The sequence below is a fragment of the Ictidomys tridecemlineatus genome, chromosome 1 (genome assembly GCF_052094955.1).
Source record: "Ictidomys tridecemlineatus isolate mIctTri1 chromosome 1, mIctTri1.hap1, whole genome shotgun sequence".
Classification (NCBI taxonomy): domain Eukaryota; kingdom Metazoa; phylum Chordata; class Mammalia; order Rodentia; family Sciuridae; genus Ictidomys; species Ictidomys tridecemlineatus.
In genome coordinates this window covers 45134490-45158047 of record NC_135477.1, presented here as the reverse complement: position 1 = coordinate 45158047, position 23558 = coordinate 45134490, and the positions used below count along the sequence as shown (strand labels likewise).

Below are 23558 nucleotides of genomic sequence, written 5' to 3'. Positions count from 1 at the left end.
ATATTGGCACAAATTACCTCTTGAGATGGAAAAACTTGAGACCTGAGTTTGAAGAGTATCTTAGAAATAAGACGGGTTGGAATCACAATGAAAGTGGCTTCCATCTTGTGTGTTAAGTAGCTAAAGACAAGTGATGGAGATATAGGCTAAAGGCACTAAGAACATTTTCAAGAAAGATAGTAACAGAAAACTTTCCCCAAACCAGAAATGAGAGATTTCCACATACAGTAGGCATATAGGACCTCACATAGACAAGATTAGAACAGAATCTACCCAAGACATATTATAATCCAAATGCCTATCATAGAAAATAAGGAAAGAATACTAAAAGCTGTGGAAGAAAAATGTCAGGTCACATTTAAATGCAAGCCAATAAGGCTCACTTCTGAATTCTCAGCTCAGACATTAAAATCAAGGAGGGCCTAGAAGGAGATGTCTCAATCTCCAAAAGAAAACAACTGCCAGCCAAGATCAATAAGGAAATACAAACTTTCCATGACAAGGAGGAAATGAAAGAATTCATAACAGCCAGGCACAGTGGTGCACACCTGTAATCCCAGCGGCTCAGGAGGGTGCGGAAGGAGGATTGTGAGTTCAAAGTCAGCTTCAGCAATTTAGCGAGGTCCTAAACAACTCAGCAAGACCCTATCTCTAAATAAAATACCAAAAAGAACTGGGGTTGTGGCTCAGTGGTTGAGTGCCCCTGGGTTTGATCCCCAGTACCAAAAAAAAAAAATTATGACAATCAGGCCAGCACTACAAAGAATACTCTGAGATGTAGTGTACACAGAAGTACCTAAAAATAAGACCAAAAACTCCCAAATAAATGAAGACCACTAGAAGGACATCCAAATACATGAAAATTAAACAGAATTAAATATAGCAAACAAACTGAAATGAGAGGATACTATAAACACTATATAATAACAATGAATGTAAATGGCCTCACATCCCCAGTTAAATACAAAGGTAATTAAATGTATAGGTAAAGCAAATGGATCAAAAAACAAATTCCAATTATATGCTGTTTACAGAAGACTCATCCTGTAGCCAAAGACACTCAAAGCGAAGGTCACCTTTATGTATATGTAGAAAGCACCAATCAAAAATCAATAAATAAAGGAGTGTAAAGAAGAGGAGTAGAGGAAGGAGAACAGGAAGAGGAAGGAAAAGGGAGGAGTGGAGACTGACATGGAGCAAGTCAAATTCCATGCAGGCATGGTTTTGTCAAAATGAACTCAACTACAATGCTGTAAGCCAGGCCCGGTGGTGCACACCTGTAATTACAGTGGCTCAGAAAGCCAAGGCAGGAGGATCTTGAGTTCAAAGCCAGCCTCAGCAAAAGGGAGGCAGTAAGTAACTCAGTGAAACCCTGTTTTTAATAAAATACAAATAGGGCTGGGGATGTGGCTCAAGTGCCTGTGAGTTCAATCCCCGGTACCCACCCTCAAAAAAAAAACAAAAAACTAAATAAAGTCCAATCATAGATAGCCAGAGGACCCTCAGCATTTCATGAACAGACAGCAAAAAAGCAATAAACAAAACTGGCTGAGGACCTAAAGCAGTGTAGAGGCCAGGTGCAGATGCATGCAGACCAACAGCATATTCTTAAGTCTATGGCCAGATAATGAAAGCCAAAGTGTGGGGCTGCGGTGGTGGCTCAGTGGTAAAGTGCTTGCCTAGCATGTGTGAGGGACTGGGTTCGATTCTCAGCACCACATATAAAGAAATAAAATAAAAGTCCATTGATATTTTAAAAATATTTTTAAAAAGAGAGAAAACCAAGCAAGATTCTGAAATTACAAGCTTATTGCATTGAGTAATAATACTCATTTAACAATAAACAAAGAAATTAAAATGAGATGAGCATCCATCATATTGTGCCATATAAACTGGTTTAGAAGGATGAATTGTGACCGCCCCGCAGCCTGGTGACCTAGAGAGAGGCCCGCCCTGTGCCCACATCCTGTGCTGGAGTTCCTTCTTCACCAAAGCATGGCTCCACAGCCCAACATCAGGGTACATATAGGCTTGAAGCTGCCCCCACCATGAAACTAGAATATCACCCTCTCTAATAAGGACTGGTAAGATGTCACCAAGGTCCCTGCAGGCCTGGCTGCACCAGCGGTATCTCTACTAAGGGAACTAACAGCTATCCTGTTGCTGAGGTAGCAGGGACTCTTGCATGGGGTTGCCTCTTTCTTGTTTCTCCTACTAACAGCCAACTTCTTACAATTACCCATTCACTATTCATATAATCTAATACCTCTATATTCTCACATCCTATGTCATAAGCATCTCAGCCAACACCCCAACCCTCCTCTTCCCCAATTAGAAACTGTAAACCATTATGCAAACCTATTGACTATATGATAGAAGATAACCAAACTCATCATTTCTGATTATAGCAACAAAACTGTAAATGTAAAAACAGAAGCTAACTGATCTATGGTTGCACATTGGGTACATTGAATGCTGTAATATTGATCTCCCTCTTAAAGATGAGGTATTGGTAACCTGTAGGGACACAGGTCAGAAGGGCAGAAGCTGTAATACCTCGGATCTACACTGAAAGAGAAGAAGACACATAGATACCATGAAAAAACAAGGGAGGAAAGTGCCACAAACAAACCAAGATACTACAATAAAATCCGCAGTAGACAAAATGTCAGAGAATGAGTTCAGAATATACATTACTAAAATGATCTGGGAATTAAAGAATGACATAAGTGAACAGATACAGGCAAAAGTTGATCACTCCAACAAGAGATAAGAGAACAAATACAGGTTGAAAGAGATTACTCCAAGAAAGAGATAGAGATTCTGAAAAAAAAAATCCAAACAGAAACCTTTGAAATGAAAAAACAACAACAACAATAAGCCAAATAAAAAACTCAATAGAAAGCATCACCAACAGACTAGATCACTTGGAAGTCAGGACCTCAGACAATGAAGAAAAAATATACAATCTTGAAAATAAAGTTGACCTCACATTGAAGATGAACAGAATATTCAAGAATTATGATACCATCAAAAGACCAAATTTAAGATTTATTGGGATAGGGGAAGGATCAGAGATTCAAACCAAAGGAACACAATCTCTTCAATGAAATAATATCAGAAAATTTCCTAGGCATGAAGAATGAATTGAAAAATCAAATACAAGAGGCCTATAGGACACCAAATGTACAAAATTACAACAGATCTATACCAAGACACATTATAATGAAAATGCCTGGCATACAGATTAAGGATAGAATTTTAAAGGCCGCAAGAGAGAAAAATCAGATTACCTTTAAGGGAAGATGAATTCGGATCTCAGCAGATTTTTCAGCCCAGACTCTCAAAGCCAGGAGATCTTGGAACAACATATATCAAGCTCTAAAATATAATGGATGCCAAGCAACAACCTTATATCCAGCAAAATTAAGCTTCAGTTTTGATGACAAAATAAAAACCTTCCATGATAAATGAAAGCTAAAAGAATTTATAGCAAGAAAGCCTGCACTATAGGACATTCTTGGCAAAATATTCCACAACGAGGAAATGAAAAACAACAAAAAAAATCTGCAAAAGAAAGAACTACAATAAAGGAAAAGCTAACCAAGGGAGAAACAAAGTCAAATTAAATACCAAAAATACACAAAAATGACCGGAAATACAAATCATGTCTCAATAATAACCCTGAATGTTAATGACCTAAACTCACCAATCAAAAGACATAGGCTGATAGATTAGACTTTAAAAAAAAAAAAGGCCCAACAATATTCTGCCTTCAAAAGACTCATCTCATAGGAAAAGACATACACAGACCAAGGTGAAAGGTTGGGATAAAATATACCATTCACATGGTATGCATAAACAAGCAGGGTTTTCCATCCTTATATCAATAAAGTAGACTTCAAGCCAAAGTTAATCAAAAGGATAAAGATGGACATTTCATACTACTTAAGGTAACCCATACATCAACAAAACATAACAGTTATAAATATATATGCCCCAAATAATGGAGCATCTATGTCCATCAATCAAACTCTTCTCAAGTTCAAGAGTCAAATAGACCTCAACACAATAATTCTGGGTAACTTTTAACACACCTCTTTCACCTCTGGATAGATCTTCAAAACAAAAGCTAAACAAAGAAACTATAGAACTCAATAATGCAAGCAATTACTTAGACTTAACAGGCATATATAGAGTATATTATCTATCAATGAGCAAATACACTTTCTTCTCAGCAGCATGTGGATCCTTCTCTAAAATAGACCATAAATTATGCTACAAAGCAACTCTTACTAAATACAAAAAAGTAGAGATACTACCCTGCATTCTATCAGACCACAATGGAATGTAACTAGAAATCAATGACAAAATAAAAAATGAAAGCTACCCCAACACCTGGAGACTAAATGATATACAATTGAATGAACAATGGGTTCATTTATATCAAAAGATATCAAGGAGGATATTAAATTATTCTTAGAGGTAAATGAGAACACTGATATAACATATTGAAATCTCTGGAACACTATGAAGGCAGGTCTAAGAGGAAAGTTCATAGCATGGAGTTCATTTCTTCAAAGAAGAAAAAGTCAACAAATAAATGCCCTAATATTACATCTCAAAGCCCTAGAGAAAGAAGAACAAATCAACCCCAAAAGCAGTAGAAGACAGGAAATAATTAAAATCAGAGCTGAAATCAATGAAATTGAAACAGAACAATTGAAAAATTGATAAAATAAAAAGTTGGTTCTTTGAAAAAATAAATAAAATTGATAAACCATTAGCCATGATGAAGAGTAGGAGACAGAAAACTCAAATCACTAACATCCATGATGAAAAAGGAAACATCACGATGGACACTATAGAAATACAGAAGATAATTAGAAATTATTTGGAAAATTTGTACTCCAATAAAATAGAAAATATCGAAGGCATCAGCAAATTTCTAGAGGCATGTGATATACCCAAACTAAACTAGGATGATATACACAATTTAAACAGATCAATTTCAAGCAAGGAAATAGAGGATGCCATCAGAAGCCGACCAACCATGAAAAGCCCAGGACCTGATGGATACACAGCTGAGTTCTACAAGACCTTTAAAGAAGAACTAATACCAATATTTCTCAAACTATTTCATAAGATAGAAAAAGAGGAAACACTTCCAAACACATTCTATGAGGCCAATATCACCGTGATTTAAAACCAGACAAAGACACATCAAAGAGAGAAAATTTCAGACCAATATCTCTAATGAGTATAGATGCAAAAATTCTCTACAAAATTCTGGAAAATCAAATACAAAAACATAATCAAAAAGATATTGCACCACCATCAAGTAGGGTTCATCCCAGGGGTGCAGGGTTAGTTCAACATACAGAAATCAATAAATGTAATTCATCATATTAATAGACTTAAAAACAAGAATCATATGATCATCTCAATAGATACAGAGAAAGCATTTGACAAAATACAGCACCCCTTCATGTTCAAAACACTAGAAAAACTAGAGATTCAGGAACATATCTCAACATCATAAAGGCTATCTATGCTAAGCCCCAGGCCAACATCTTTCTAAATGAAGAAAAATGGAAGGAATTCCCTCTAAAAACTGGAATAAGAAAGGAATATCCTCTTTCATCACTTCTATTTAACATAGTTCTTAAAACTCTAGCCAGAGCAATAAGACAGATGAAAGAAATTAAAGGGATACGAATAGGAAAAGAAGAACTCAAATTATCACTGTTTGCTGACGATATGATTCTATACCTAGAAGACCCAAAAAATTTCACCAGAAATCTTCTAGAACTAGTAAATGAATTCAGCAAAGTAGCAGGATATAAAATCAACACCCACAAATCAAAGGCATTTCTGTATATCAGTGGCAGATCCTCAGAAAGAGAAACTAGGAAAACTACCCCATTTTCAATAGCCTCAAAAAAAATAAAATAAAATACTTGGGAATCAACGTAATGAAAGAGGTGAAAGACCTCTACAATGAAAACTACAGAATGCTAAAGAAAGAAATTAAAGAAGAACTTAGATGGAAAGATCTACCTTGTTCTTGGATAGGCAGAATTAATATTATCAAAATGACTATATTACTAAAAGCACTATACAGATTCAATGCAACCCCAATCAAAATCCCAATGACATTCCTTATAGAAATAGAAAAAACAATCATGAAATTCATCTGGAAAAATAAGAGATCCAGAATAGCCAAAGCAATTCTTAGCAAGAAGAGTGAAGCTGGTGGCATCACTATTCCAAACCCTAAACTATAATAGAGAGCAAAAGGAACAAAAACAGCATGATATTGGCACCAAAATAGACCTGTAGACCAATGGTACAGAATAGAGGACACAGAGACAAACCCACATAATTACAGTTACTTCATATTAGACAAAGGCACCAAAAACATATATTGGAGAAAAGATAACTTCTTCAACAAATGGTGCTGGCAAAACTAAATGTAATTTAATTAAACAACTAAATTGTTTAATTTCATTGTAACAAAATGAAATTAAACCTCTATCTCTCACCATGCACAAAACTCAACTCAAAGTGTATCAAGGACCTAGGAATTAAGCCAGAGACCTTGAGCCTAATGGAAGAAAAAGTAGGCCCTAATCTCCATCATGTCAGATTAGGCCCCAACTTCCTTAATAAGACTCCTATAGCGCAAGAATTAAAATCAAGAATCAATAAATGGATTCAAACTAAAAAAGCTTCTTCTCAGAAAAAGAAACAATCAGTGAAATGAATAGAGAACCTACAAAATGGGAGCAAATCTTTCCCTCAAGCACATCAGATAGAGCACTAATCTCTAGGATATATAAAGCACTCAAAAACCTTAACACCAATAAAACAAATAACCCAATCAATTAATGGGCCAAGGAACTGAACAGACACTTCTCAGAAGAGGATATACAATCAGTCAACAAACACACGAAAAAATATTCAACATCTCTAGCAATTAGAGAAATGCAAATCAAAACTACTCTATGATTTCATCTCACTCCAGTCAGAATGGCAGCTATTAAGAAAACAAATGATAATAAGTCTTGGCGAGGATATGGAGGAAAAGGCACACTCATACATTGCTGGTGGGACTGCAAATTGGTGCAACCAATCTGAAAAGCAGTATGGAGATTCCTTGGAAAACCGGGAATAGAACCACCATTTGACCCAGCTATCCCACTCCTCGGTCTATACCCAAAGGACTTAAAATGAGTATACTATGGGGACACAGTCACATTAATGTTTATAGCAGCACAATTCACAATAGCTAAACTGTGGAACCAACCTAGATGCCCTTCAGTAGATGAATGGAAAAAGAAACTGTGGTACATATACACAGTGGAATATTACTCAGCAAAAAAGAGAATAAAATCATGGCATTTGCAGGTAAATAGATGGAGATGGAGAAGATAATGCTAAGTGAAGTTATTCAATTCCAAAAAAACAAATGCTGAATGTTTTCTCTTATATAAGGAGGCTGGTTAATAGTGGGGTTGGGAGGGGGAGCATGGGAGGTAAACTCTAGATATGGTAAAGGGGTGGGAGGGGAAGGGCGGGGGATGGGGGTAGAAAAGATCATGAAATGAGATGGATATCATTACCCTAAGTACATGTATGAAGACATGAATGGTGTGAATATACTTTGTATATAACCAGAGATATGAAAAATTGTGCTCTATATGTGTAATATGTATTATAATGCATTCTACTGTCACAAATAACAAATTAGAATAAACAATAAATTAATTTAAAAAAAAAGGACAAATTGTGTTTTCAACACTGAGATCCAGTATATGAGAGACCAAGACAAAAAATTGTGCTGGATTTTCTCTTTTATTAAAATAGGGCAAATGAAAAGTAAAGTGGAATTTTTAATCATTATAATAAAATAATCCATATTCTAGTTACTTCAGATATGCTTCTTAACAACTCCAATACCTCATACCAATAGAAGAGCTGTAAAGTAAATATTTAAATAACTAAGTTAAAAATCTCCTAAAATTTGAAATCTCAGAGTGTGACATAATGACTTGGATATTTTAACACATGACAATGTAAAACATAATTCTGAAATTAAAGTGTCACCACACAGTTTTTGGAAGTCTCTGCTTCTAGAGAGGGCTATTATTTTGCACAAAACATTTATTCTTCAATTAAATGAAGAGTTTTAAATACACTCTGTGGAAAGACTCAGACAATCCCTTTGTAATTCAAACATGAAGAAACAGATTCTAAGTTTCTACATTTCCACGATTTCTAATACTATTACAATATAAATACTGAAGCAAGAATAGAATTGGAGAGAAAGCACTCCTAAAAATGATATGATACTAAAATATAAAGTGTCCAAAAGAAAAAAAAACTACATGCAATGTGCTTTATGGATTTCAAAACTGAAGGCGCCAGGGAGATTCCATGATTCCATAAAAATTAATTTAATTCATTAAAGATTAATTTAGGTGCGAGCATTATAAGTCACATAAGTATGATTTGAGAAAGTCACAGTAATATAAACTGACCCAAATCATCCTTGACCAAGAGGATTCATATTTCCTCTGCAGGTAGAAAGCTGCTCCTAATGTACTTTTCTTTCCCTACTTATTTTCCAGCCCATTCTTTCTTACAGCCCCAACTACTCTAAAATACTTGACAGATCTTTGATACTTTCAAACTTTTTAAAAAAAATTCCAACGTAATTCTATGAAATGGTTTCTTCTGAGCAATTTTCTATATAAAATGACAGGGACATCATTACTAATTTTAAGAGTTAATACCTCACAAACCAAAACTCAGAACCAGAAAGTTTCACCAAAGAGCACTTTACCTTGGTATCAGTTGGACAGTTGCCCTCCTCTAACAGAGAACAGGAATCATCAGAATCATCAGAATCTGGTTCAGTGGGAAACCTTTAAAGCAAAAATATATAACAAAAATGAATGAGTCCAGTTTATTTTTTAAACAGATTCCAGTGCAAGTTTGGATATAGCCATATTAAATGATGTTTCTTGACCTATTTAATTAAAATATGATCTATGTTTTAAAAAGCTCTTGTTTGCCTCCTTCTGCATCCACCTTTCCCAATCTATGAAATATTCAATGAAGACTCTCTCAGCTCCATTTCAAAGAGTGACAGCCAATATACTGGCAGAACCTGAGAATAAGTTACCCTTACAAATTGCCTGTCTTGAAGCCTGAAGTGAACATCCAGTGAATGATCGACATAATTTCTTTAAACATTTTTTTGAGTTGTAGACAGACACCTTTATTTTATTTATTTATATTTATGTGGGAATGAGAATCGAACCCAGTGCCTCACATATGCTGGGCAAGTGCTCCACCACTGAGCCACAACCCCAGCCCAGATAATTTTTGTTACCTAAACTGAAACAAACCTCTGATAACCCAAGACAAGGTAGAGAGACACACTGTCCCCTTATCTTGGCCAACCCTGGAACCAGAACTAAGTTGGGTAGCTTGAAAATGGTACACCACAGGGAGTCCCTGAGACCTTTTCGATGTCTGGAAGTTGAAGGGACAAATGTTAAAGAATGAATATAAATGTTGTTATGGAGAACGCTTCTGTCAGACAAACTGGAGCACTCAGTTACAAAATCCTCCCATCTTTCCTGTGTAGGTCCTGCCTTACTCAGGTCCACATAAACCAGCAAGCACTTCAAAACCTCCACAGGCTCTAGGACACCCGAGGGGCAAGATTGCCAGAAAAACTACAGAGCCCTGGTAGGTGAGCCTCTGTTTCCCTAAGCACACTATCAACAGCCTTCTTCTGTGGACTTCCACTCCCTGGTCCGTCAGCTGCAGGACTCAGAGGCATTCTCCAACCTTTACATTTGCATCCTATGAAGATGCAGGTTCCTGACACGAGGTTGGGCTCAAAGTTACCAAGACTTGGAGCTCTCTTTTTCTGTCCCTGGAAAATAAGCTAAATGGATTCTCCCTCACTGGCCTCAACATAAGCATGTTACTAGCTGCCCAACTGAAGCTCTGTGATGGCCTCACCAACCAGTCATTCCCGTGTCCTAACCTGCAGGGACGCAGGAAGGACAGTGAGTGGGTCAATTGTGGAGGTGAATGGACACCTGCTCTTAGCCGTAGATCCATGTAGTTCAGCAAATTCGTGTCCCCTGGAACTCCAGGGTCCCTAAGCCACTCACTGCTGCGCCCCTCCCCTGACTCAGGCAATGGCAAGGCCCTACTGAGGTGGATGGCGCAAGGCGTTCATCCTCTGGAGGAGCGCAGTATGTTTCTGGGAATGGGCTGATTTGTTTTTGTATTCCTTTAATAAGTATAGTTTTGATTTCTCATATGACCATTAAGTATAAAGGAAAAATCATGACTTTCCCAATTAATGTAACTACTTCTAAAGCATAGATCTGTTTGCTCTAAATGCAATGATTCAGCTGTGGAGTGTAAATTGTTAATGTCTAAAGAAAAACTCCCTGTATTCCTGTCAAGGAAGTTTTTGAGAAATTAAATTAAAATCTAGAGAAGAAAAATTAATGTTAAGAAGATAGATTAGTGCTTAGTACTGGGCAACTTGTTCTTGTTCCTGTGCACAATGGTTTGTGCTCTTACTTTTGTTTGATTAAAAGTAATAACAAGTCAACCCCTTGCCGTAACCATGGCACCGGTTCCAGTCAGTAAGTCAAGAAAGAATAGTCAAGGTATAGGCCAATAGTTTGGGACATTTGTAACTATTATTAAAAGTTAACTAAGCAGAAACTGCTCAAAGCAAAACGCAAACTGAAAGTACAAATGCTTGCTTATGCATAAGCCAAGATACATTCTTCTATTCTAATTGTAGCTACGTAATATTTTGTTTTGTTTGAATAATGATTCCTGTTTTGTAACCACAAAGTACTGTAAGCCTGCCAAAATTAAAAGTATATATGATCAACTTCACAAGTAAAGATGGGGATCAACACCTTCACTTTGGTGTCTGTGTTGTTTCTCCACCCCCTCTTTCGCCGACTCCTCACCATCCGTTCGTCTCCTGAGACCCCCTGTTGGAGCTGGTCTCCGACAACTCACATTTCTCTGAGACTCTTCCCAATGGCTCAAAGCATTTTAACATCTTTCCACAGAAGCCCTAAAGTTTGTCAGCTCCTCTAATCAAACAAACAAGAAAACCACGACCTGTTCAGGACTCCCCTCAATCCCCTATTTTAATATGCCTTTCTACATGGCTCACAATTCCCCGTGTCCTTCATTCCTGTTTTGTTTCTATCAAATTGATCACAAACCCCAATATTCTGCTCTTTTCTGAAGCCTGCATTCCTCCCTGCAGAGTGGTTCCTCTGGACCCTGCCCTTCCCCTGTTAGTTCCCTCCTGAGCCTCCACCACTGGTTCACTAATTCCATCCTTATCCTCCTCAGGGGTGTCCCAGACTCACTCCCCCACCCTAGTATCAACACACACAGAGAGTGAACAAGGAAACCTACTGGGCTTAGAATTAAGGAACCCGAGTTCAAATCTCACTGCTGCCACTTTCTATAGCCAGAAAAGTCACTTCAATATTATTAAATATCAGGTTTTCCGTCATAACCATTTGGCCAGCGTGTTAAACACATTTTGAAGTACTAGAGGGCACTTTTATTAGTTGCTAAAATTCCTTAAAATTCTGAAATTCTCTGTACTTTCGATTCTGACATTAGGAAAAAAAAAGAATACTTAACTGACAGAATTAAAGAAAAAAATAAAGACATCAAGAGAGCAGAACAGAAAGTAAAACGAAGAAAAGTCAAGATTATAGTGCAAGAAAAAGAAAAAAAAAGATTGTAAAAGAAGAAAAGTCTTCATAGGACTAGCCAGGGGCAATAGCCTGAAGGTAAAACCAAACTGGGAAATGAGGAAAGAAGTCAGTTAAAATATCCTCTAAATAGTGGGGCTGGGGTCGTGGCTCAGTGGTAGAGCGCTTGCCTAGCATGCACGAGGCACTGGGTTCGATCCTCAGCACCATGTAAATGTAAAATAAAGATGTTGTGTCCACCTAAAACTAAAAAATAAACTAAAAAAAAGAAAGTCATAAAGAAAATAATATCCTCTAAATAGATGCTTAATATAATTAGTGAAACATGGTTTACACATACATATTCTTCACTTCCAGTAAAATAATTCCTCTCCAGGATTTACCTGATCTTGCTTATGAAAAAAAAAACCATGGTCCTATGACCATAGCTACCTGAGATTTTCCCTAAAACACTTTGATCAATAAAAACAGTGCTCCTTACCAGTACAACTGTCAAAAATATCAGGACAAATTCTTAGACTGTACCCAGGCTCCTCAGGTAAAGTTTGAATCAGAATTTACACATAACTGTCTTGGACTTTTTGAATTGATCACATACAGATGTGCAGCTTGATCCTGTGTTGCATCGGTCCTTATCAACCCAGGCAGCAGCACAAGGGGATGGAGTTGTCATCCAGGTAGGCTGGCAGTCTAATCACAACCCAGTTACGTATTAATTAGAGGATCATGGGCCATGTTGTCAATCTCTCTGGATGACAGTTGCTTAAGTAGCAAATAACAGGTTATAACAGCACAGACACTTCCAGAGCCATTGTGATGACTACAGGAAACAAGGGTTGAGCACCTAATGTAGGCTCTATCCCAGACTAGACCACTCAACAGATATTAGTTCCTTTTCTCTCCATTCTCTAGTTAGTTAACATATAAATTTTAAAAGTCTATAAAATCCTACCTGGTTAATGGGCCATCTTTAGAACTCTCCCCCACTATTAAAGAAAACAGTAAAATACATCTTTAATCAACAATAGAAAAACATAAAATATTAAAAACATAGAACTCTTTGTTAAGTACTCCTTTGAGACCATACTTAAGAGAATATTCTAGAATGAATATGAATTATACTGCTAATAGGTAATGGATGCATTAAGAACTCCTAATGTCCCCTTCATTGTATTTCTCAAATGCAAGAAGAAGAATGGGATTTATCAAAATTTGATACCTAAAAGTCAACAGTTGTGTCCCATGACTATAATCAAAAAATATAGGACAGAGCATGGACTGGGGTGCTCCCAAAGATTTCACTGTAAAGTTGAGAAGAGCTCAGTTGAAATCAATGTGCTTCCCCTCACTAATCCTGTTGTAGTGAAGATGCCAATTTCTTCATTCCAGCTCGTTCCTCTATCTTATGTGTGCTACTAACAAGGCTTTACTTTCCTTAGAAAGAACCACTAGCAAGATGACACCCTTGAGAGTTCCTATACTCGGATCCACAACTGTCATAAAGAAACTTGAACAGAAGCCCTGGGGAGGTAGCAGTGAATTGCCAAGTAGCAATAGCTGATATGAGAAAATATTTCCATAAAACTTTAGCTCCATCTCAAGCTTTCAGAACATGCTAACCATTGGCTCTCCCTAGCGGGGTGGTGGTGGTGGGGGGTCCATTCCACTTCCTGTAAAGTATGAAACAAAGTACAACAAGCAAACCGCGTGACTCTTGTGGCATTCCTCACGAGGATCTGCTGATAGAGTTGGGACGGGGATGAAGCTTAGGGGTAATGTGCTTGCAGACCATGCATGAGTCAGTCCCAGCACTGAAATCATCATCATCAAGCAACTTATAAAAGAACATCAGTCTGGTTATAATAATAGAGACTGGTTTCATCATCATCCCTCAAAGGAAGATCATCATTTTAATTCATACAAACTATTCAGTTTCCAGTCTTATTTCCCATGGCAAGGTGGTTGTAAAATACTGTGATGACAAGTGGATGAACTAGGACTTCTTTGGACTGTTTACTTCCACTGTGAAGAGTCTATCTGGTCCCAATAGAGCAGGATGATCTAGTAATGCTGTGTCATATACCATGAGGTCGGTTTTCTCAGTCCTCCTCACGTGGCAAATCTCTACAGACATTGAGCTTTTTTAGATGTAAACTGTGTGCCCTCCCATCCTGTACTCCTCTGTCCACAGTACTCTTGCCACCAAAGTGACTCCACTCTTCCAAGGTCTACAAAGAATGTTGCTATCTCTCTACAGCACACACTGTCAAAACTCATGTATCACAGCCACAAAAGACATAGGGAAATTACACTACAAACTCCATTTGGAAATAATTTCAACACCACACAAGAAACCAATAGTCCAGGACACAACACCAAGAGAAGGCTACTCTAAGAAGGCCCTCACATAAATGTGGAGGACATACATCTTCCCACAGCTGCCCAAATCTTAACATAGAAATACAATGAAGATAAAAAAAACAAGGTAGCATGACTTCTCCAAAAATTCTTAACCCTCTATAGTCACGGATTCCAAAACCAATGCAGTACATGATATCCAGAAAAAGAATTCAAAAGAATGTTAAAAATGATTCATGAATTCAAAGAGCATACAAAAAAAGTAGCTGAGCAAATTAAGGGAAACAATGTAAGATATGAAAAAGCAATCATTCAGAGAAATAGAAATTCTGAAAATAAATCCAAAGAAAATCTTGGAAACAAAGAGCTCAATAACTAAAATAAATAAAGAAATAAATTCATCCATCTGAACTCGAGACTAGATCAAGTGGAAGAAAAAGCAGCAGATCTGGAAGACAAGGTGAAACATCACATTCAGACAGTAATAATAACAAAAATAAAATGGACAAATGGACATGACCAAATGGACATGACCAGAAAAGAACCTCTCTACATCATATTATGTAAAAGTGCCAGAAGTACATTGAAAGCTGTAAGTGAGAAGGGCCAAAGCAATTACAATGACAACTCATCAGAAGAACAGATTTCTCAACAGAAACTTTCAAGATCAGTGCAGCATAAAATAGTATATTTTAAGCCTCAAATAAAAAAGAAAAAGAACAACAAAACCTGGAAAATGGATGGAAAGGGTGGTCATAATGTTAAGCAGAGTAAGTGAGAAACAGAAATCCACATATTCTCCTTCGTATGTGGAATCTGGGAAAAAATAATGAACTGAAAATGAAAAGGGATTATTTAAAGGAAGTGGGGGAGGGGAGGGGAGGAAAGAAATGGAAGTGGGGGGGCTGGGATTCAAGTTCGATATATGTATATATTTTGTTGCAGCAAAATCTACTAATTTGTACAAGCAACAGGAATCAACATTTATAGTAAAAAAAGAATATCTATTTATATAACAAACCTAATTTGCTGTAATGTCACTCTAATTTCACAATATACTAATTTAAGAATCTTTTTCTTATTTATGCAAACATATATAAGATTTTAGTGGCCAAAATTAAATTCATGTAAAATGTTTTCAGACAGTATCATTTTATAAGTTTCCTATAATTAATTGATTAAATAATTCTGGATTAAAAGCTAATAAGAGAGAGAAAAAATATTAATGCAATTTGCACATTGATTTTTTTTCTCTGCTCCTGTGTGACCAAAGCTTTCTATTTTTTTTTTTTTAATACAGAGTAGCAACACCAAGAGTAACTTTCAGAAATCTTACCTGGCAAGCTATTAAAGAACATTTTAGATTCTTCTTTCATATATTGAAGAATTAGTTTTTTATTGCTATATATGAAAAAAAATTTTAAAAATAGATTTTAATACTTATATGAAAAACATTAAGTAAATATATTCAACTCTTTCAATTCTTAATAGTGCTTTACACCTAACATCAGACCTAATATCAGAATTTTATCCCATGCACTTGAAATTTGAAAGCCTTATAAACATTTCATTAACCTGGCAATAATTTTGTATTTTGTTTATTTTGTTTTTGATGCCTAGGCTGGTCTTGAACTCCTGGGCTCAAGGATCCTCCTGCCTCAGGCTGCCAAGTAGCTGGGATAAAGGCAAATGCCACCACACCCATAAGCTTGTAATTAAAGGAAAAAAAAACCCAGTAAGGTGAAATGATCAAGACGTCAGGGAGACAGAGCTCAGTTGATTAACTAGAATAGCTTGACATAAAGGAAAATGTCCTGAACTCAGAAGATGTCCTCTCTCTCTGATCAGTGGCTCCTGGTTCTCACACAGGTCCTCTGTCTTAGACTCAAGTCCCCTTCTAAAAAATAAGCATTGTGCTTTATTTAGTTCACCAGGTTGTTATAAAGTTTTAATGAAATAATATTTAAACATAGTAAGAGAAATAGTAAAATAATGGATTGATGTCTTCTTTGATACTGGAATATTTTGGAATCCCAAATAAAATACACTGAGTGCTTTTTCACAGGTTCTAACATTCAAATGTTACAGTTACTGAAAAATGCTATTGAGTTCTAATTTAGATTATTGGCTGTGTTCTTCTTTTGTGTTTTATAACTCTAGGCAAATCAGGTATTGAATAATTTATAACTCAACTTATTTATAATTATCTTACCTCTTAAATTATATAATTATCCCCTACTAAGAAACTAATCAATCACACCAATGGCAGGAAATTAATCAATGTCAAGGCTTGGATTTCCGTGTTGACCAACAACTGACTCGGAAGGCAAAACCCTCTTTTATACATCGATACAGATGAGTCATGATGGGGTTTAGCGCTTAGATCTAAGGAAACTAGTTTTCAAAAACCCTACTTAATGGCTTCCTTGTAAGGCAGAACTTGGTAAATTCTGAAGTCTTCAGGCAGTGATACAAGTTGCTTGGGAAATTTCTATTACTAGGGGAAAAAAATCACTAGAGGTACAAATCAACAGTCGGCACCAACCCAATAAAGAGTTACCTCACAGGATAGCATGGGGATTTTGTCAGGAATGCCAGCAAAACTGATAGGAAAGTCTGATCTCTCCCTGTGACATGATTTGAAGCTGTCTGATAGTTTTGAATGATTCCCATTAATATTTACTGACAGAAAAGACCTCAAAGATACACTCAACATTAAGGTCTAGAGGCTGAAGTGGGAATTCTGAATAAGGTTTTGATTGGGAGTTCTATATAAGGTTTGTGTTGGGGTTTTTTTTCTTTTTTTGGTGGAGGGTGGGGTAACCAGCGGCAGCGTGCTCCCTGCGTGTGTGGCTAAAGCTAGGAGACCCAGCTACCAAAGCATTGCACTGCTGCCTCGGAGCAAGGGCTGAGTATAAAAGCATGTGTACATGGAAACTAAAACATGCTGTAAGTCTAAGTGTGTATTACCACAAAGATTCAGGGATTGGGATTAGTCAGGACAATCTAGTAGAGAAATTCAATCATTAACAGGCTGTAGGACCAGTTCTAATAGTAACCCTGCAGCCACAGAATCAACAGAAACAAAAGAATCATTGAAAAGTCCCTTTCCCCCTCCACCTGACTGGGGAAAGAGGATTATCTTCCTTGGTCTTAAGAAACTCCTTGGATCCTTGGGAAATTCATGAAGGGTGGTGGGAAAGCTAGCTCCTAGGGGAAAATAAGGAGATTTTCTGCTAATCTAGACATTTCAAGACCAGATAGCTAATTAGAAAAATCAAATATATGATAGTATTTGCACTCTATGAATAGGGGTTCTTCTTGTAATGAAATGGATAATGCTGGGAATCCTAAGGACAAAGGTTTTAAAAGTCCCAAGATATGGGCTGGTGGTGTATCTCAGTAGTAGTCACTTAACTAGCATGCATGAGGCCCTGGGTTCAATCCCAACCACCGAAAGGAAAAGAAAAGAAAGGAAACTCCAGATAAATCCTGCACTCTACTTCTAACTAGTCTAGACTTGGAGGGTTTCTAGCCGATGTAGTTGACTAACTCACTACTATTTCATACATACCAGAACTATGAAAGCTCACCTCATGAGTGAGAGGCAATAGTTTTGATTATTTTGAACTCCATTTAATGTTGATTAGTATTTAATGTAAATACTTACGCATTTTGACCACTAGTAATAGCGTAAGATAATGCAGTCTGTCTAGACTTATCTTCAGCAGAGACATTAATACCACCTTCAAGAAGCAGCTTGACTATATTTTTTGCTTTATGTTTCACAGCAAGCATGAGAGTTGTTCTAAAATAATGGAGAGATAACTCAGGCATTTTAGTAAAGCTATTTAAAGAGTTAATTTGATATATTTTACCATTTAAATAGCTTGCTTTACATATACTAACATATATAAACATCTTGGGAGATCAAGTATCCATCTTTGCAAATCATCTCTAAGTCTAAAAGGAAAAAAGAAACCTCTTGTCCAAAGGGGGAAAATTAACAAACTTAAAACCCTCTGATGGATGAGAACCACGATGAGATCATTTATCCATAGTGGGTAAAGATTTCAATGAAGAATGCTCCATTTCTTCCCTACTCTGATGTAATATAATGTAACTCACAGTCAGCTAAAGGTCAAGCAAGTAAAAGCTATCTGCAGGCTTACAACAATAATAATAATGCTGGTGCTAATCACTGTTGTTTCCGTTAAGGACGCTGATAAGCGTTTGCTAGGTGCTGAACTCCAGCTATGTGTGTAATCTTCAAGCAGCTATTATCCTCTTTTTCATATCAGCAAACATATTTAGTGGTAAGTATTGTTTCCAAGGTGACTCACTTTGCAACTAGGAAAGCTTGGAATGCAACCCAGGTGTCTTTGAATCTTAAGCCAATCTCTCTGTATCTGTCACCCCCCCAGTCCTATCTTTATTAAAGGAAACATTTATCCCATTAAAGCTATCTTTCTTCCCCCTTCCCATGCCAATTAAAATAAAATCATCAAAATATACTAGGAAATAAACAACATCTGGCAACAGCAACCAATGCTCACTTAGGAATAACCTACATCAATACTCTGCAAAGAAAGGAATTTAAAAACCAAGAGTCAAATGACAAAATGCCAACTTTTGCTCCATGTAGCATTTTTAAAGGAAAATTATATAAGAAGAAGTTAAATAAACATAAAGGTTAAGAAGTTCAATACTGAATCAAAAAGCAAACTAAAAATCCATACATTATAAAACTATTATGAAATTCCATTAGCTAACATTAGATCATGTGACCAACAAAATTAGATAACATCAGTCGATAATTATAAGTGCATGAATCACATGATATACTCTTATTTGTATTGCTCAGTCTGAATAATTGCATTTCTACCTAAAAGTTGGGTGCATTATCTCAATAATTGAAATATTCACCTTACTATATTTTTTTAACTTTTTTGTTGAGATGGACCTTCTTTCATTTATTTATATGTGATGCTAAGAATTGAACCCAGTGCTAGGCAAGTGCTCTACCACTAACCCACAACCCCATCCCTTCCCCTTACTATTAATTTAACATTTTTGACTTGAGTGATTGTTATTATACCACTAAAGTTAAAAAACAACAACAACAACAACAAACTACTTTACCTTCCTTCCTTGTCAACTATATGTATATTTGCTTTCTTCTGGATTAAAAATTCTGCCATTTGCAGTTTGTTGTACTGTAGAGCAAGTAAAAGTGGTGTGTCCCCATACTGGAAAACAGTATAAGAAAAATTGCTTATTTTTCAACTGAACTGCAAGTCTTATAAAAGCACCATATGAACACTGACACACATGAAGTAAATTAAGAGTAGCCTCTTTCTTCTCACCCCAGTGTGTTTCCACCTGTGCTGCTCCTTCACCTTGAGATGCCCTCCTCTGCCTACAATGGCCCCATGAACTCTGTCATCTCCCAAACTTGCAGAAAACGTCTACTGCTTCCAGGAGTCTTTGCCTCTGTTGCAGCCTTTATCTTGAAGCTATATGATCCCCACCCCACCTAAACCAAGAACTTCTTGAGGACAGGGACTGTACCTTTTATCTCAATAGACCCAACCCCAAAAATGTAGTAGTAAAAGATTTAAGTATTTTATTGACTCAATAAGCTAAATCTACCTCTCTGGAGCAGAGTTTATCAATCTATACTCCAAAGAGTATCTACATTCCCAGAAATACCAAATGTGATCAGAAAGATCCCTTGATTCAAATTGTGTCCAGCATTAAAGAAATCTATTTACCATTGCTAATACCTATTTGACAATTCTTTTTCATAATGGACATTTGCATTTGGAGAATCAGAGCATCAGGGAGAGGCAGTTCTGAGAGCTTTCCAACAACATGGGAGATGCCTCCATGCTACACAAACCCCCTGGATTCTCTTCTATTTGGTGTCAGGATCCCAAACACCAATGTCAGGCACTCCTGCTCCACATGGGTCACTAAGGAAATGGGCTCTGAATTAAAAGAAAGAGGCTTCAAATGAACTTTGATTATTTATTCCAAATTGGTTAGGGAATTTATATGATATATATTATATGATGAAGGAAAATTATCTTATATGTTAGGAACCTGAATACAAAATGTATTTTCACTTATGATGATAATAAAATTCTTTTTCACTCTGGTTTCATTTTAATTGTGGTGAAAAGTTATTGATAATTTTAGGCAAAATATAATTCAGAAACTTTGTGTACCAACAAAAGTATTATACTGATTTACATGAATTATTTTTAGCATCAAGGAAAACACTAAATCGCTTACTTGCATTTTTACAGAATAAGGCTGAAGAGAAAGATATAATTCTGCTTGCAATCTGCAAAACCTATCCACACCTAACAATAAGAAACTTAATCAGGTTTATGGAAATTCTAAGGGGACTATGGCTTTTATAGTAAGGAAAAGGTTTTAAAAATGCCAATTTCTAAATTCTAAAATTCAGAAATTCCTATTTCAGAGATTAATACATTTTATAGGCCATATTCTTTTGTAAGTTAATAGAAACTATCATGCCTCTTTGAAATCTTAAATCAAAATGTATTATAAATCTCCATCATAGATCTGAGTGAATGCTGCAGCTTGCTAACAGCAAACTGGAGAACACGCAGGCCTCCGATGAAGAGGACACATTTTGCAGAGCACAATGCGCACTAACGTGGGCTCAAGGGTGACTACATTTGGGTCTTCAGAAGAAGCTTGAAACCCAGATTTATGCATGAGTTTCCCGAATTTTAAACACTGACTCAATTGATAGAAGCACACTAAATATATCCATGAGCTGTAAAAAAAAAAAAAAAAAAAAAAAGCTTCAACATTTGCTACGATTCTAGTCAAGAAAATCCTGCTCATAGTCAACATGTGCTGATGTAAGTCACTGTTCAAACAAATGTATTTCAAATATTTTAGAAATAAAAGTGGTTGATGATACCTTGCTCTGGGCATCAATATTTGCATTAAATGAAAGCAGTTTTTCTGCCATTGAAGTGCTCCTACAAAAGACGGCCCAGTGGAGAGGAGTTGCACCATTTTTGTTCTGAATGTTTGGATCAGCACCATTTTCTAAAAGAATTGTTGCACACTCCTCTTGCTTGTGTTCTATAGCCTGTTGGTTTGGAACCAAGAAATAGATTGTAAATTTCAGGAATAAAGGCAGGCATTCCACAGTTTTCACTTATTAAATCATTATTATTCTAAGCATTTCAAATAAATTCATTCCCTGCAGAAATCCCAAGCTACATCTACCTTCATCAGCGGTGTGTTGCTGTCACTGTCACAGAGCTGAAGGCTGCAGTTCATCTTTATTAGAAGTGTCACCACTTCTGGCTGGCCGTAGGCACAGGCATAATGTAGAGGGGTCCTAGGAAGGGGATTTGTTCAGAGTTCATAAAGCACCCTCTCAAAATGCATAAGTATCCAATTCTATGGGTCCTTCTTAATACTTTGCTATTTTAAGAAGTGCTGAGAAAAACAAACCATGTGTATCTCTTATTATTTCCTAAAGGTATTTAGCACAATGGAATTGATGGGTGAAGACACATACATTTTTCAGTGTGGTACAGTAGTCACTATCAGATCACCATTTGAGAAGTCAAAACAACCCAAACCTTAAGCAGCAACATTAGTATTACTGCTCTCCATCCTTACAAATTCTGTAGCTGAAAAATTATTCCTCGTTGAACTTAAATTCCTTCTCTTACCAGGGACACTAAATATTTTTTCCTATGTTCGTAGGTCACTTGTGCATCAGGAAAAGATTACTTTGCCCAATTTAAAATTAGAGATCAGGGGTTGGGAGTTCAGCTCAGTGGTAGAACACATACATGTGTGTGGGGGGGGGAGAAAGAGAGAGAGAGAGAGAGAGAGAAAGACTTCTTTTCAGTTTAGGTAGGTCTTTGCCAACATAAAATGTATAAAGAGGCATTTGTGTTTTCTTCAGGCATTTTTCTCATTTTGTATTAAAATTAATCGTCTATATTCAATCAGGGAATCGCTTTTGTGACGTAAAAGTCTAGCTAGTTTTCTCCAAACAACAAACAGGCATTTCACTCATGAATAATTTGTGTCCTACTAATATGAAATGTCACCAGCAGCACAAACCAAATACTTGCAGAGATTTGAGTGTTTCTGGGTTTTTGTTCTGTTCCACCCACCCCCCATCCTTTTCATCTATTGGCAAACACATAATTTGTAAAAATTAATTGTGTATTTTGATACCCAGAAGGACAAGTCTTTATCACAAACATTTTCTTAGTGTTATCACAACCCTAAAAGACTGAATGTCTCAAAATGTTAAAACTCTGATATTCTTGTTGGCAAGCAAAAATTGGTCATCATAGAAAGAGCTCACACTTTGTAAGGTTGTAAGCTGCTGAGTATTCTTATTCAAAACCATCACACAAAAGCTGGAGTTGTTGTTGGGTGTTAGAGCGCTTGCCAAGCACGTTTGAGGCACTGGGTTCAATCTTCAGCACCTCATAAAAATAAATAAAATAAAAGTATTGTGTCCTTCTACAACTAATATATATATATATATATATATATATATATATATATAGTTTATATATATATATATATAGTTTATATATATATATATAGTTTATATATATATATACATATAATATATATATATACAACTTATATATATATATTTTAAAAATCACAGCAGGGCCCAGGCCCTCCTTGGCTACCCTGGTCCCTTGAGAACAAGGCAGCATGAGGGCCGTTAGGGCGGCTGCAAGGAGCCTATGATGCCCTCTGCTTATCATCTGCCCTCCCTGTGCTGCCCCTTCTGCCCTGGTGGGTCACTGGAACGCTGTGCTCTGCTCTCCCTGCCTAAATAGAGAAGCAAAACTGGATAACCACAGGAAAGGGTATCCGAACAGTGGGAATCGGCAATTTTTCATGGGAAGCTTTAGCAGAAGTTGCTTGCAGTAGCCTCAGCGGTGACAAGTGGAAACATGAGGATGTGATGTGTGTGGTGCTTTGGAAAGTGGAAGCTGCCGGTGCACGCTGTTCCATTCTCTTGGAAGTGAGTGAAGTTAATGGAGTACTCATCAACATTTTGTCATGAAGATGGTTGGCTGACCAAGATGACACAAAGTGACACCTTAGAAGTCGAGGAATTAGTGAAGCGTGAGAAATAAGTAAAATATCTGGAGGAGTGGAGGTGGCAACTCTAAATACACTAGTGTGAAATAACTTTAAACACGACCTTTAGAAAGCCCGCAGAGCCATCTTCCCACTTCAAAGAGTCTCCCTGAGGCCCCTCCATAGAGAACAGGGACATAGGTGTACACTGATGCAAATGGATATTGGGCTGCACTGGAAGAATCTTCCAGTTGGAAGAAATATTTTTCTCAGAATACACTTTTCTAC

At 36.7% G+C, this 23558-nt stretch overlaps 1 protein-coding gene and 1 long non-coding RNA gene across 2 annotated transcripts in view; both read right to left on the bottom strand.

Moving 5' to 3' along the window:
• LOC120885674 (ankyrin repeat domain-containing protein 26) overlaps nucleotides 1-8927 on the bottom strand; it is a 53809-nt gene extending 44882 nt beyond the window's left edge. The window contains exon 1 of the mRNA XM_078039418.1: nucleotides 8849-8927. The gene's annotated coding sequence lies outside the window, so the exon portion shown is untranslated. The remainder of the gene's footprint in view (nucleotides 1-8848) is intronic.
• A 10363-nt stretch (nucleotides 8928-19290) lies between these two features.
• On the bottom strand, nucleotides 19291-21536 carry LOC144366250 (uncharacterized). Its single transcript, XR_013425244.1, has 3 exons — nucleotides 21426-21536; nucleotides 21112-21285; nucleotides 19291-19399 (listed from the first exon to the last, which is right to left on the bottom strand). It is a non-coding gene; the product is annotated as an uncharacterized LOC144366250 (long non-coding RNA).
• Between the last annotated feature and the right edge of the window lie 2022 nt (nucleotides 21537-23558).